The sequence below is a fragment of the Pollicipes pollicipes genome, unplaced genomic scaffold (assembly GCF_011947565.3).
Source record: "Pollicipes pollicipes isolate AB1234 unplaced genomic scaffold, Ppol_2.1 Scaffold_4881;HRSCAF=5763_pilon_pilon_pilon, whole genome shotgun sequence".
In the NCBI taxonomy this organism is placed as follows: domain Eukaryota; kingdom Metazoa; phylum Arthropoda; class Thecostraca; order Pollicipedomorpha; family Pollicipedidae; genus Pollicipes; species Pollicipes pollicipes.
The window spans coordinates 26555334-26570720 of NW_023596576.1; the positions used below are offsets into that span (position 1 = coordinate 26555334).

A 15387-nucleotide genomic window follows, 5' to 3' on the forward strand; every position below is an offset into this window, starting at 1 on the left:
CTGAACCGCAGGGTTGCCTCAATCTCGCTGAAGAAAACACTTTCACCACGCCACGACACGGCGCCACGTTCCGAGTTCTTATTAAGCTTTGAATTGTATTTTGTGGTTCGCCATAACATACCAATTTTATAAGTGACCTGCAGAATTATATCTGCAGAAATAGTGAGCTTTGTGGCTGACATAATAAATTGCTTTGAGTTTTGGACCGTAGTCAAGAGTGTACACTGAGTTTGGTGGATGTAAATCCGCCTGATTTACATCCTTCCGTGGAAAATATCTTGATTTTGTGCGTATAAACGTTAAGTTTAATCCCACCGAAATTATGGGGGCGTTACACCCATTCTGACAGCCCAAGGGGACGCGTCTATCTCACCTCCCCGTCCTGTTGATGCGCCTGTTATACCCCCGTCGCAGGGGCAGGCGCAAAAAGTACTTTGTCCTTCTCACTTTTGTCCCCATTTGGTAGTATACCGACTGCGACGAGGGGTGCGCACCGCTGCAAAACCGGCATTTTCGCACGACACCGTCCCGACCCTACACAGCTGTCTCAGCGGATTTGGGCGTGCGGGTGGAGGGAGTATCTTCGTCATTGTTCAAGTCGAATGCACTCGCTGTTGGGCGGCGTGAGTAGGGATTTTGTTGTGTGCATTGGTGAGTAGTGGTTTTGCATTTTGCTCGTGAATTTGCGTCGACTTTTATGCCGATGGACCCTGCTCCGTGTATTCAGAGAGTGAAGACTGGAGCACTTTGGCTCTTCCTGCTTCAGTGCATTGCCTGAGCCTAATATTTATTTTTGCAAGTACTGCAGGGACCAGCGCCAAGCCCAAGCATCTGCGCTCATTTAGCAGTCTATCTCTTGCATTTTGGCCTTCAGCATAACCGTTGTAGGCCTTTGTGTCATACCATTGGGTGCACTGTATGGAATAAGCCATCTTCCTTTAAAAGTGATTTTGCTTCAAAAGATTTGCTCAAATACGACTTTGGTTTTGCTGATCTGACTGATAGTTCACATGCAGGAAGGTTTGAAATGTATAGGTATGACTGCATATGCAATAAAGGGTGCTGTCAAAATATCACATCCCTAGTATGTGACTGACTGGATTAGGTTATCCATTCATTCAGGCAACATACCTTGTCCCACCAGGTTTGCTCTCAAACACAAATTTTCCATGTTTTCCTATTAGAAAAACACATTTTAAGTCAGGCCATCCCCAGATTGTAGTTTGATTCCCCCAATCACAACTGCAATGGATCAGGTTTGCTTTCTCTCAGCAGAATAGTTGAGTAGAAGCTCGGTCAAGTGATTGCGCATTCCCAGTGTGACAGATCTGATACGTTATGGGAATGCCTTACATCTAGCCTTTTATGGTATCATTAATTTTCATGCCATGAAATATAAAATATGACTATTATTGGCAAGAAAGTAATGTTTCTTACTCTCCTGAACATGTACCTAAAATAATAAACACACCGCCCATCAGGCTGATTGTTCACCAATCACGAGTTTTTGTAATTTCTAGTCAACTTAAAATGTGTCACAATGCAACCAATCATGTCATTTCCTGACAGATAGAAATCACCTATTAATTGAAACAGGCCTCCTAGCTATGGCCTTCACAAACATGCTTAAGCTGTCCTTTATTATAATGGATTTTATGTGTGCTGGATATCCAATTCAGACAGGTATAAAAATATCCACTGATTGCTTCAGAAAGGTCACAAGAGGTAACTTTTTAATGGACATTTCAGTGGATCTTCAAGTCAAAGCCCTAAGATTGGCATCCACACCATGTGCAACACTGCTTATGGTACTGATTGGAAGCACTGATCAGTGCATATGTTAGCACTGATTCATCATGTTGAATCCAGCTGCAGAGATTTAATGGCTGGCATTCCTGTGACTCAGATGGTAAGCTTCGGGCTGGCCTGACTCATTGTTTTTTGGGGTTCCTGGACTGTGTAGGGCAAACTAAGTGCTTTGTCAACCAAGGTATGTTGGAGAAATGCTGACATCTGGCATGAGAGAACCAGGCAAGGTATGATGGATCAGGTTTGCATGGAATGGTTGGATCATATCATGGCATGGCACACAAAGGTACCTAAGCATCAGTTGTACTGTGTGGCAGAAGAGGGCCTTTGGTAAAAGTTATGTTAAACTGGAATGACTAAAACTCACTGGCTGTCTCAGAATGCAAAACTTGACTTAGAATGTGCTATAAACACAAACCATCCTTGTGAGACATATATTAGTAATTCCTTAAGCATTTACTGGGTGTGTTTTAATCTGGATCAACATGTTTTGTCACTCAGATAGTATGGAAGTATATGGTTGACAGTGCTATGCAATGTATAACACATGATAATTGTGTTATGCACAATTACATGCCATGCCAAATACCAGTAACTTCAAACTTATACCAATGGGCTCTTGTAATCAATCTGTATGTGCAAACAAATGATGGTGCTGTATTGAGATATTGTTTTTAGGTTTGAATCCCTGCTAACATAATTATTTTTTACAGGTACACTTAAAAACCTAATCCACTGGTAAAGGACTCACAAAATGTAAGTAGAATGATGTTGCATTGGTTTTCTGTGACTGATATAATGCATTTGTATGTAGCTGTTGAGTGTTTGTTCTTTCACAACCCAATGCACATGTTCATTTATTGTAGAAAACTGGCATTAATATGAAATCCTTGCATACTGTTTTTGTATATGCTCACCCTGTGACTACAGTTGCTGCAAACTTTGTGCATTGGTGTGGTACCAGGTATTGCAAAACATTCGTTGCTTGGGGCTAGTTGGAAATGACGTGTTTGTTGGGATGTGTACATGAAAAGGAAAGTGGAAATCGTAAACATGCAGATAAAAATTCCCCATATTATGGCAGTTTACAAGGACTGCTTTTTGCAAATGATGCAGAGTGAAGATTTGCACATCTGGCTCTGATGGCTGGCATGAATTTTGTGATATCATTTGGTGCTTTGATAAGTGGGCAACCCGTGGGTATTTCCCCTCGGAAGTGGTGTCAGTTGCATGGGTGCACGGAATATGTGGTACGGTAACAACACTGAGGACACATTTTCCCCATGTACGAAGTCTAAGCTGCTGATGAGACACTGGCAGCACGTGCATGGTTTTAAACGGTTCATGCGTTAATATGGACCGGTTTAAGTATGGCCGCGTTGGACCTGCGGTCAGCACATTTGTCAGCCCCAACCACGGCCCATTATTTGCCCTACGTCCGGCCACGAGACCACAAAGTCACGTGGTCTATGACGTCACGCGCCGGCTGACGATACCGGGGCCGCGTTCGATCTGCCGTCAGCGTGTTTGTCAGCTGGAATGCGTGACGTCATGCATGCTGACGGAGCACTCGATGTATGGACCGATGGGAAAGTTTTTAAACTTCACTTTCCTTTCTTCCTTTACCCTTCACTTCAGACCAGACACCAGCTCTTGCTTACCGTGCGACCATGACACACTGGCTATAAAGTGTTGTTTGAAAGTATGGCTCGTGGTGCGGAGTTACCATCATCTATCCCAGCTGTAAGTTGAATGCTTCCTCCCATTTCCAATTTGTTTCAGTTTCTTTCCCTTCATTTTAAGTGGTCACCTACACTGCTATAATTTTACTGCAACCACACACCACACGAATATCACTGTGATGCACCATTGCATGGTTGCTCTTCGCAGCGTAATTCCCTCCATATCTATCTTCGTCGCATTTCCCCAAAATTAGAGACAAGTGCCCCCACCCCACCTAACGTGCCCGCCAACGCAACGCAAGAGCAAGGGCGCCTTCGATCTGTCGTCAGTACGTTTGTCAGCACCAATCACGGCCCTGTATTCGCCCTGCGTCACGTGGCGGGACCAGGGGGGTGTCGTCCGTATCGTTTAGCATTATCAAAAAGTGGCAACATCGAGCTTGCGTGGGAATAGAGGTGATTTGGAAGCAAAGCCTACATGACGTGTATACCATATTTGATGACGTCAGTGGCACGGAAGCCTCTCAGTTAGCCAGCTGACTGCTACACAACCCATTAGTTTGAATGGTGAGTATGTTTTGGGGGCGTGCGGCTGGCGCTTCCCGGTTGGATTCTGAATGAATGGTCCATGGTTTTGTCATGCAAACACAATTCTGGAGGGGAAATTGAATATCGGAACAGTTTAACCTCATCGGAATTTTGCATTCTTCCGTGGGGTGTACATAACTAGGGGTTAAACGTCATGCGGCGTTTCTAGCGCATCGCGTATCGCAGTTGTTTGGCGCTTCATGTCGGAGGTTTGCGATCAGTTGCCATGACTACGTCTTGCACGAGAGATCTCTTGTGCAGTTTGTCTTGTACGATTGGTAGCATTTAAAATGCTCGGTCTGTGAATATTTTATTATGCATATGCGTACAACCCTTAGGTAGAAAACACTTGACTGTAGCATCATAAGGCCAATAACACAGGGTTTTACTGTACTTACCTTACTGTACTCACATCACTGTGATAAGAGGAGTGGGAGCTATTACAAATCAGTATTGCAAATGGTCATATAATCATACCTATAGACAGAGCAAATTATGCAAATTGAGCTGTTCAAATCTGTCACCAGGCACAAAAGGCACAGACAAGCCTAAGGCTACCTAGCGACAAGCCGGCCTTGGGACAAGCTTGGTCATGGAATACAGCACACCACAAACGCCTGACATATAACCCCGAGTTATATCATCATACATGCAAAAATCGTACATTTTGATAAGGCTTAACTATTCCAGGACTCGCTATTCATTCCAGAAATGTGTGCCAGTAGCGAAATGACGGATAACTTCTTCTCAGTCCAACGGGGAACCGCCAGCCGCACGCCACCAAAACATACCCACGATTCAAACTAATGGGTTGTGTAGCAGTCCGCTGACTAGCTAAGAGGCCTCCGTGCCACTGACGTCATCCAATATGGCATACTTGACGTCATGCAGGCTTTGCTTCCAAACTATCTCTATTCTCGCGCAAGCTCGATGTTGACACTTTTTTGGACCGGACGGTTCTACCTCGTTAGATAGCCTTGGGCGTGACCATAAAGTCACATGGTCTGCGACGCCACGCGCCGGCTGACGATGATTGCAGGATTTTTTTTTGTCAGCCCGTCAGCATGGAGGCAAAGCGCCACCAGATTAAAAAATCACTCTGACCGAAGCGAGAGTTTGATTTAGTAGCTCTTGCTTGAGCGAAGGCTGCGTTCGATCTGTCGTCAGTACGGTTGTCAGTGTGGTTGTCCGCCCGTCAGCACGGAGAGAAGCGCTACCATGTCAGAAAATCACGGAAGCGGTAGTTTAATTTGGTAACTTTTGCGGTGGCGAGTACGTTAGGTGGGGTGGGAGCACTAGTCTCTTATTTGAGGGAAATGCAACGTAACATAGATAAGGAGCAATTGCAATGCCAAAAGCAGCCATGAAAATGTGATTGACAGCGGTTGGTGTGGTGTGTGGTTGCGTTGTCTAGTAAATTAAAAGTGCTACAAGTAAACATCTAAAATGAGAGGGAAGAAATTGAAATGAACTAGAAATTGGAAGAAGCACTCAACATACGGATGGGATAGATGATGGTAATACCGGAACAGAAACCATACTTCCAAACACCACTTTATACGTAGTGTAGGTAGTGTGTCATGGTTGGCGGTAAGCCAGAGTTAGTAGAGTTAGAGTTAGTCTGAAGTAAAAGGTAAATGAAGGAAGAAAAGTGAAGTTAAGAGACTTTCCCGTCAGCCCACACATCGAACGCCCCGGCAGCAAGCGTGACGTCACGCATTCAGCTGACAATGGTACTGACGACAGATCGAACGAGGCCCAAGACAAACTACCGCTTCTGTCATAGTAATTTTTTAATGTGGTGATGTAATGCTTTCTGTAATGCTTTCTGGTAATGCTTTCTGTCCATGCTGACGGGCTGACAAAAACCTTGCGTCATCACCAACCGGCGTATGACGTCACATGCCACGTGACTTTGTGGTCACGTGGCGTGACGTAGGATCAATCCTGGGTCGTGATTGATGCTATCGATCGTGCTGACGACAGATTAAACGCGGCCCAGGATTTTTTGGCCCCGTTCGATCTGTCGTCAGCGCGATTGTCAGCTAGAATGCGTGACGTCATGCGTGCTGAGGATGCGTTCGATTCGTGGGCTGACGGGAAAGTTGTTTACCATACTTTCCCTTTTCCTTTACCTTTTGTTTCAGACTGCACACTAACTCTGGCTTACCGCTGACGCACTACGTACAAAGTGGTGTTTGGAAGTGGGACTTTTGCTCGGGTATTACCACCATCTCTCCCATCCATATATGGAGTGTTTATTCCCATTTCCAATTAATTTCAATTTCTTTCCTCTCATTTTAAATGTTTTCTTATAACGCTATTAATTTGCTGGGCAACACAATCATATACCACACCAGTCAGTCGCTCACCTTTTCATGGCTACACTTGACATTTGAATTCCCTCCTTATTTATCTCACATCGCATTCTCTCCCAAATATGGCTACATTTGGCAAAATAATGCGCATAAGTGCCTCCACCTTACCTAACGTAATTACCGACGCAAGAGCTAGCAAATCAAACTCGCTTCAGAGTGATGTTTTAATCTGGTAGCGCTTCTTCTCCATGCTGACGGGCTAACAAAAATCCTTGGATCATCGTCAGCCGGCGCGTGACTTGACAGGCCACGTGACTTTATGGTCACGTGGCGTGACGTAGGGCGAATATTGGGCCGTAATTGATGCTGACAAACGTGCTGACGACAGATCGAACTTGGCCGCCGTCAGCCTGTCAGCATGGGGAGAAAGCACTGCCAGATTGAAAATCATTCTGACAAGGAAGTGGGAGTTTGATTTGGTAGCTCTTGCGTCAGCGAGTGCGTAAGGTGGAGTGCGCGTTTTGGGCTCTTGTCTCTAACTGGGAGGGGGCTGGGAGGGGAATGCGACGTAAGATAGATGAGGAGGGAATTGAAATGTCAAATGCAGCTATGGAAAGGTGAGTGACAGTTATCGCCATGATGTGCAGCTGCGTTCCCCAGTAAATCAGTAGCGTTAATTAAACACTTAAAATGAGGGGGAATAAGTTGAAATGTTTTCGGAATGGGAAAAAGCACTGAACATACGGAAGGGATGGATGATGGTAATACCGGAACAGAAGCCACACTTCCAAACACCGCTTAATAGGTAGTATGTCATGGTCGGCAGTAAGCCAGGGTGTGTGGTGTGAAGTAAAAAGTAAAGGAAGAAGGGAAAGGAAAGTCAAAAAACTTTCCCGCGGCCCACACATCGAACGCTCCGTCAGCACACGTGGCGTTATACATTCCAGCTGACAATCAAGCTGACGACGGATCGAACGGGGCCTATATGAAATACCAGTGACGTATGCGGAATGTTGCAGTTGCGGGGCGACAGCTGAATTCTTCCTGAAAAAGCGATGTAGTGCGCCGGGGGCGCGCGCAGCTTCCTGCACGGCGTAAAAGCACATAGAATGTTTCCACTTCTACTAACTTTACATGGCTACATCCATTCATATTGAACTGTATTTTTTCACAATCGTATCAACGCATGTGAAAAATTTATAAAGGGACACCTTCCCGATTCGTTGCCCCACCTCAGCACGCCCCCGTAGAAAGCAATGGGGTCCCTGTGCGGCCTCATCACTCGCCTCTTTTCTCCCGCCCATAGCTCGGAATGGCCAGTGTTGGCCGGAAGATTTCTAGTTCCGACCGAACAAAACAGTCGGTCGTGTTGAAAACGAAGCAGTTGTCGAATGCGAATATATTTACAGTCCAGAACGCTATTCACACATTGGGTAAAGGTGACAATCATGCTAACCCAGCATGACAACGCTGGTAACGTCGGTAACGACAAAGGGTGAGAGTGTTGCGTGCCTCACAGTAGCAACGCATAAATGGAAATGGAAAATCTGCTTTCCCTTAAACACGGGTATGCCATGACGGGTAAACACGGGTCCTCAAGTGCTGCATTTTGGCGCATATGCACCCATACCGTGCGTCTCGTCCTACCACTGTGGACGGCGCGTGTGTGGCGAGCTGCACTCCTGTTTATACGGCCTGCGTGCGCACTGGGTACGGGACTGTCGTGTGGAGCGCGCGGCGCGCCTCTGTCACGCGCAGTGACGCGGTTAGTGACAGTTATAAATCTTTTCAACCAACCAGAATATTCGGTGTGGTTAGCGGCGTCAAAATTGATGTCGAGCTACTGTTCAGCCGCATTTCGACACATTGCTGATACTATTCAGCCGCATTTCGTCACATTCCTGATACTGTTCAGCCGCATTTCGTCACATTCCTGATCTCCTCAGGAAACAATCCTAGCTACGGCTTCTTGACGATCCCCTCATCAGGACGAGCCAGCATGGGCAGGAGGAAGACCTCCGGGTGAGCCCAGTAGCCATTCCGCTGGATAATTGGCCGAACTGTGCGTTGGGCCGACAGAGCCAAGTTTGTTAACAGCTAGACGCCACGGAATGGACTTTTGGAGGCGTTCTTACATCACGGGTGACTTTTAACATTGAACCAGATCGGCATAGGCTCGCTCATAATAGATTTCACATGTGTCTGTTTGGTTCAAAGTGAAGTGTCGCCGATATAGAAAAAACGGCTCCAAAATGTTCCCCCGCGGCGCCCAGCCACTCAGGCATCTGGCTTTGTCGGTCCAACGCATGGTCAGATCAGTGGCCCTGCTGGACTGAATGCTGTGGCTACTGGGCCCATCCAGGAGCCATTCTTCTGGCTATGCTCGCAGATCAGGACAAGAAGTTCGTCAAGAAGCCGTGGCTGCGACTGCGCACTGCACAGGCCGGGAGTGTGACGAGGTGCGGCCGTACCAGTTGTCTGACATCAACTTAGGCGCCAACATCTGCACCGATCTTACGATCGGTCAAAAAAATGTCATAACCGAGCCGCCGCTGATATCCTCATTGACCTTGACATCCGTCAGCTGAGATTCCCAGTGACCGTGAAACCCGTCAGCGTACACCAGGTGTAGCGCGCTATGATTCTTTTAATTTTACTTCACTTTGCTTTTAAAGTTTTTAAACTGGGGCTGAATTGAGGGATAAATAACATCAAAGCCCACGAAGCGGTCGCCCAGTAGCCTTAATATCCACTCCGCTGTGAGCTCAGTTATGCTACTGCTCCACACCAAATTATTTCTCTATGACTCGAGTCACGGAAGCTTTGTGCCAGAAGTTCTCCACGCAACGCTCGGTTGTATTGTCATTTCACATCGCGTTCGGTGCGGACTGTAGGCCTGGCGGGCCTGCTGTGAGACGCTGCGGCAGCGTCTGACCGCCGGTCACTCGAGGTCACACACCGACCGCTAAGATCTGCTTGTCGAGAGGCCAGCTGGCCACGTGGAGTGGTCTTCCCCTGGACCTGTATGTGCTGCACTCCCGTCTCCCTGCATGTGACCCGATAGTGCTGAGGTTACGAGGATAGGGGAGGGGGAGGCGCAGGAAGTCTGCGTTGCCCTTGAATTCGCTAGGGGCGGTCCAGACACCCTTTTGCGGAGGAGACTGCGGCCGGGCGGCGTCCGCTCTAGCTATCGATTACCAGCCGGCTAGTTGGTGTTGCTGCCGCCAGGCGGCCGTGTGATCAATTGGCCGCTGGCCGCGGTCGCCGCGCCGGCCGGCCGTCTGTGCGTGGGTGCGTGCGTGGCGCGACGCCGGCCTGCAGAGGTAAGCGACAGCATGGCAGGGTCAGCGCCGCCGGGGGCCGGCCCCTGGTGGACGGGGCAGTCGTCCCGGACCTGGCCGCCGAGCCGGGCGGCCGGTGCGGTCTGGCGTGGCCCGGTCACCGGCCCGGGGGTGACGCCCGGCTCCGGCTCCGGCTCCGGCTCCGGCTCCGGCTCCGGCTCCGGCTCCGGCTCCGGTTCCGGTTCCGGCTCCGGTTCCGGTTCCGGCTCCAGCTCCAGCTCCAGCTGCCATGTGCCGGCGGGCGGCACACACCGACATATGTGCCGTAAAGGACCGCCGACGGCACCGCTTTGCCCTCGCTCCCATCCGGGGGGCGGCTCTGTCCTCTTCCTGGGGAGTGCTGAGGGCTCACCGGTCAGCCGCGGCTTTTGCCACAGCCCGGGGAGCGCTGAGTGCTGACCGGCCAGCCGCGGCTCTGGCCTCAGCCCGGGGAGTGCTGACCGGCCAGCCGCGGCTCTGGCCTCAGCCCGGGGAGTGCTGACCGGCCAGCTGCGGCTCTGGCCTCAGCCCGGGGGGTGCTGACCGGCCAGCCGCGGCTCTGGCCTCAGCCCGGGGAGTGGTGACCGGTCAGCCGCGGCTCTGGCCCGATCTTAGCCTCTTCGACGGGTCGGCTGTGTCCATGGCGTTAATCTGGAGCAGTGCCGACCGGGCGGGTGTCACTCGTGTTGTCTAACACTGATCGGCCTGGTTCTTTGATTCGGTGAGACTGCGTGTCCCTCTGTTATGTTCGACCTGACGTACTAATTTGTTTCCGGTCTCTCAGAATGTTTTGAATTTAGGAGCTATGACACCGGCATATTGCCCGTAAGTGAAAACAGACCTGACTGATATTTGATAACCATATAGTTTGATGGGGTGTATGTCGTGGTCGCGTGCGCCGGGGCTGGCGGGTGTGTCCGTCATAGTACACCGCTGCGGGTGAAATCTACCTCCTTACCCTTTCAAGACGGTCGTAGCGCCATCGTAGGACGTGCTTACCGGGGCACCATCTCATCTCACATCCCTGTCGCCGCCGCCTCAGCTGGAATGTAATAGAGGGGCCACCGGACTTCAATTTCGACAGTTACGTCCTGGCAGCAGGGCAGACGGCCAGTTTGAGAAAATAATGAAAGCAAAGCTGCACCTGGTTGACCTGGCTGCGATCTTCCACGCTGACGGCTCGCGCCAGTTGATTGACCTCGGTTGGCCAGCGCCAGCGTGGAGCTGAGCTGGCGCCGCGGCCTCAGCTGACCAGCGCCAGCGTGGAGCTGAGCTGGCGCCGCGGCCTCAGCTGGCCAGCGCCAGCGTGGAGCTGAGCCGACGCCGCGGCCTCGGCTGACCAGCGGCAGCGTGGAGCTGAGCTGGCGCCGCGGCCTCAGCTGACCAGCGGCAGCGTGGAGCTGAGCTGGCGCCGCGGCCTCAGCTGACCAGCAGCAGCGTGGAGCTGAGCTGGCGCCGCGGCCTCAGCTGACCAGTGGCAGCGTAGAGCTGAGCCGACGCCGCGGCCTCAGCTGACCAGCGGCAGCGTGGAGCTGAGCTGGCGCCGCGGCCTCAGGCTGAACAGCGGCAGCGTGGAGCTGAGCTGGCGCCGCGGCCTCAGCTGACCAGCGGGAGCGTGGAGCTGAACCGACGCCGCAGCCTCGGCTGACCAGCGGCAGCGTGGAGCTGAGCTGGCGCCGCGGCCTCGGCTGAACAGCGGTAACCCATAGGATCAGCCGCTTCCGACGCTCTGCTTTGACTCAGCTGCGCTGGCTCATAAGTCATGGGTGCACGTAGCAACGCTGTATGGAGAACGGCGGATATGACTGTGTCGTGCATACACGTACCGAGCGCGGGCGCGGCCGAGCGGGGAGCCCCGGTCCCGGACGGTGCGGCCGGCGCGGCCGAGCGGGGGGCCCCGGTCCCGGACGGTGCGGCCGGCGCGGCCGAGCGGGGGCCCCGGTCCCGGACGGTGCGGCCCGGATTGGTCCCGGACTGAGGACGTATCGAGCGGGGGCCGGCGCTCGGCGGCGGCCGGGTCGCCGCATCGTGTTTGCTCACGTCCGGTCCGGCACGGGGCGGCTACCGGCGGCTGGAACGCTGTAAGCTCGCGGCACAACGGGCCACGGCGCGACGCGGCCCTGCCAGACCTGTGTGCACCTGTGTGGATTTTGCGGAGCGTCGCAACGCCTGGACCAGGTCAGACCAAAGCAGACGAAACCAGAATGCGCCGAACCTAATTTGTGACGGGTTTGCTCACCTAATGTGGAATCCTCGGCGCCTGAGGTCTCTCCTCCGGTCGCGGGAAAGACCGGGTGGGTGACCGGGTCCAGGGGGTCGGGGTCGACGCTGCCCGGGCAGCGACACAGGGCCAGTCTGTTTACCTTAGTCCACCGAGCGAACGGCGGCAGCACGATATGTGGACCGTGTCCGATGTCCGTGCTTGTCTTGGCTCGTTCGACACACAGTGTCAGCACGAGTTGTGGACCGTTGTAGGCACAAGAAGCCGGCAGGATCAAACGGCTGATTCCTTTTTGAAGCGAGTGTCTGGGAGCGTCTGATCTAGGGGTCACATCACTCGACATCATCCGATTCCCTGTCCGCCTAGCATTCGCTAATTGCAGAGGCTTGGCATGGGCTGTTTTGCGACTTCACATTTGATTTGCAGTGCTACGGCGTACACTGGCCGGCTGGGCGCCAGGCTGCTGGTTCTCTGTATAGACGGTACAAGATCGGAGTGTTTGGTTGGTAGACGCCGCGGGAGTGGAGGTGTTTTGCTTTCTCCCATGCGTGGTCGGTTATGTTTTGTCTCCAAAATTTGATCCGCGCGGTCCGAACTTTTTGATTGGAGGACTGATGGGATAAGAGCCCCCACTAAGCGTTGCTGGTAGGACCGTGGTGGTCTTGGCTTTAGGGTGCTCAGCTCTCGACGTAACGGTGTCGAGTTCGAGTCCTCGCCATGCCTTCACCGCATCCCACGTGGTATATCCAATGAATGCATCCCGTCTTCAGATGCCCCTGACAGTCGGTGAGACGCAAGGCCCCAGCCGTTATTGTTAAGCATTACTGGCTGCGTGAGTCTTGACCCCGCCATCCGATCGTGGAATCCCAGATAAGCGACGAAATATTGTCGCGGAAGTCTTACTTGCCGTAATGCTCGGTACTGTTCGTGCTGTCCTCTGACGTCACCCGACCTTTTAGCACGGCAGCGGCCGCCGGCCGTAGGCCACCCCAGTCAGAGACACGTGGAACAGAGGTTGTCTCACGTTGGTCATGTCACAGCTGGGAACGCGCTGTAAAACGCTTTTCGTGCGGCGGCAAGACATGGGCTCGTAATTTCGTGGGGATCTCTGTACTTTTTCCGTCCGTGGCCTTGTTCAACATCGCACCATCATTTATTTCTGAGACGTAAACAAATAATTACTGTCATCTAACGAAGAGAAAGGGTCTTTTTTCGGTATGCTGGATATCTTATACTTATTTCGTGAGCTGTTTTTTTCAGCAAGAAACCCTAAATTTTCATCACGAGTACCGGCGCCCACATAACGCCGTCCACCGCTCCACAAATAGCCAGCAGACTGTTTTCAAGCGTGTCCCTATGCAGCAACACCAGATGGCTTACCGGCAAGGATTGAGACGGCTTCTCTGTTCTTGTGTCCGGCCACCCCGGGATTTAACATCGGGTAGGGGTCCCTGACGCCCGTCCCGAGTGCCGCCCCTCCCCCGGTGACCCCTCTGCAAGGAAGCCCGGCGCGGGTCCGCTGTCACCCGCGGCGAGCGGGCCGGGGTGAAGGGATGTCACCTCCCGGGAGGGTCGTCGGCGGCCTTCCGCCGCCGTAACGGCTGCCGCCGGGCGGCGCTCTCAGCTGGCCGGCGGCGGCGTCCAATCGGCCCGGGCCCGTCACGGCCAGACGCCAGATGAGACAGTGCTGGGAGAGCGCCGCCGCCGCCGGCGGCGGCCGGCGACACGCCACACAGGCCGCTAGCTGGTGGCGGCACACATGGGAAGCACAACCGTTCGGCAGAGCATCGGAACGGGGAGACTGCAACGCGTGATGTCTCCTCCCCGCTTCAGCTGCCAGCGCAGCTTTGTGCTGTCACGCCGCTCATTGGTGACACGGCTCAACTGACCAGCGCGGAGAAGTCGGGTCCCACCTCAGAACCAGCATTCCGCCGCCTCTCGTAATCGCAATTTCGGCTGGTTTCCACTGCGCGCGTCGAATTTTCTTACCAAAAAACGCGATGATGTGGCTGCTGGCACCGCTGGTGCGGAGCCTGGCGCCGCACTGTTGTCGCCCGCTAGTCGTGTGCTGTGCGTGTCGGGAGCCACGGCGACGGCGACGCGACGGCCGGACGCGCCCGGCTCACTTGTGGGGCGTCTGGCGGACGGTGCGGCCGCCCCTGCCGTGGCCCAGTCCCCGGCGTGGTGTGAGGAGGCCGGACCGCCCTGCCGTGGCCCAGTCCCCGTCGTGTTGTGAGGAGGCCGGGCCGCCCTGCCGTGGCCCAGTTCCCGGCGTGTTGTGAGGAGGCCGGACCGCCCTCCCATGGCCCAGTCCCCGGCGTGTTGTGAGGAGGCCGGACCGCCCTGCCGTGGCCCAGTCCCCGGCGTGTTGTGAGGAGGCCGGGCCGCCCTGCCGTGGCCCAGTCCCCGGCGTGTTGTGAGGAGGCCGGGCCGCCCTGCCGTGGCCCAGTCCCCGGCGTGTTGTGAGGAGGCCGGGCCGCCCTCCCGTGGCCCAGTCCCCGGCGTGTTGTGGGGAGATCGGGCCGCCCTGCCGTGGCCCAGTCCCCGGCGTGTTGTGAGGAGGCCGGGCCGCCCTGCCGTGGCCCAGTCCCCGGCGTGTTGTGAGGAGGCCGGGCCGCCCTGCCGTGGCCCAGTCCCCGGCGTGTTGTGAGCAAGCCCCGGTGACGGCGCGCCGCCATGGGACGGGCGGGCCGACGTCGCACCTGGGTTCGGCTGTCGGTGGCAGAGCGGGGCTACAGCTACATACCGCTGCGGTCGGTGCGCTCCCAGAGCGCGCAGGCAGACGTCTCGTGGTCCGCGGCCGGACAGGTGGGCTGGCAGGCGTCGCTCGCTGTAGTCCAACATCACACGCTACTGGCCAACTGCGTATGTTTGCTGCCGTTCGTGCTGGCTGGTGTGTGTCTGACACAGACGTACACTAGCCGACATGGACCGCGGCAGACGTGAAGGCTTGGCCCTCTTAGCCTGGTGGCTGTCTCACAGCCCTGTAAACTGCCGGGACGAGCGGCTGGTCGACCCGAAGGACATTGTTACGGTTCGTTTTGCTGGAATTATTTAGGCTAGCGATTCCTGATCCAGTGCCTAAAGAATGACTGATTCATGTCGTAAATGACACGTCTTCAACATTCAAGGCAGTGTTCGAGGGAGTCAGTGGGCTCACTACAGTTGCTTTTCTGACACGTCTGGTCTGACAGCGTCTTTGCGTCATAAAGGTGTTCCATTACGTAATCAGGCGATGACATGTTTGGGGGCATATTTACTAAATAGGGACTTGTCGTCTAGAGGAGTCATTAGCACTTAAAGGCAAATCAGCTGTAGAAATGAGCTTATTTCATCATATCTGATGCTGGCATCAATATCTTCAAATGTGGGACATTCCCTTCAAGCCTCATTATTTCGCGTATGCCATTGCCCGCCTGCTGAACCGCATGGCCGGTTTTGAGAAGGAA

The 15387-nt window shown here is 53.4% G+C and overlaps 1 protein-coding gene across 1 annotated transcript in view; it reads left to right on the forward strand.

The window, feature by feature from the left end:
• The first annotated feature begins 530 nt into the window (after positions 1-530).
• LOC119100183 (amyloid-beta A4 precursor protein-binding family A member 1) overlaps positions 531-15387 on the forward strand; it is a 55237-nt gene continuing 40380 nt past the window's right edge. The window contains exons 1-2 of the mRNA XM_037223293.1: positions 531-651; positions 2523-2565. The gene's annotated coding sequence lies outside the window, so the exon portion shown is untranslated. The remainder of the gene's footprint in view (positions 652-2522; positions 2566-15387) is intronic.